Below are 662 nucleotides of genomic sequence, written 5' to 3' on the forward strand. Positions count from 1 at the left end.
CCCCAAGTGCTGGGATTACAGGCGTGAGCCACCACATCCGGCTTATGTCCATTTTACAGCTGGGGAAACTGAGGGCCAGTGAAATGAAGTGACTAGCTCAAGAGCAAATGGCTAAGAAGTGCCAGAGACCAGGCTCAAGCTGGTCCACCTGACCCTGGGCCCTGAGACATCAGAGCCTACAGCTAAAGAAGGAAAGGTGTATTTCACATAGGGATGAAGAACTCTAAAATAGAGATTGGCTCCTTTTCATACGTTAAGCAAGTTTCTCCCCCTTCCCCAAGGAGTTGCAGACAGGTTGGGGTAGGCTTTGGAATGATAACCGTCTGACCGACTCTGTCCAGGTTCTTGCTGGGGAGCCACCTGGAGAGCTGCTGGGATCCACTTTTAAAAGGTGCCTCAGGCCAGGCGCTATGGCTCACACCTTTAATTCCAGAATTTTAGGAGGCTGAGGTGGGAGGATTGCTTGAGCCCAGGAGTTGGAGAACAGACTGGGCAACATAGTGAGACCTGGTCTCTAAATATGAAAAAGCAAGCCGGATGTGGTGGTACGTCCCAGCTACTGGGGAGGCTAAGGAGGAAGGATTGAGGCTATGGTGAGCCATGACCTATTGTGCCACTGCCCTCCAGCCTGGGTGGGAGTGAGACCCTGATTCCCCCCCCCC

The 662-nt window shown here is 52.9% G+C and overlaps 1 protein-coding gene across 1 annotated transcript in view; it reads left to right on the forward strand.

Moving 5' to 3' along the window:
- The window catches only part of PDE4A (phosphodiesterase 4A), a gene marked incomplete at its 3' end in the record, with an annotated part of 33,444 nt that overhangs the window by 9,933 nt on the left and 22,849 nt on the right, over positions 1-662 (forward strand). The gene's annotated exons all lie outside the window — the stretch shown is intronic.

This window comes from Carlito syrichta, unplaced genomic scaffold (genome assembly GCF_000164805.1).
Source record: "Carlito syrichta isolate Samal-C Ts95f unplaced genomic scaffold, Tarsius_syrichta-2.0.1 Scaffold135721, whole genome shotgun sequence".
NCBI lineage: Eukaryota > Metazoa > Chordata > Mammalia > Primates > Tarsiidae > Carlito > Carlito syrichta.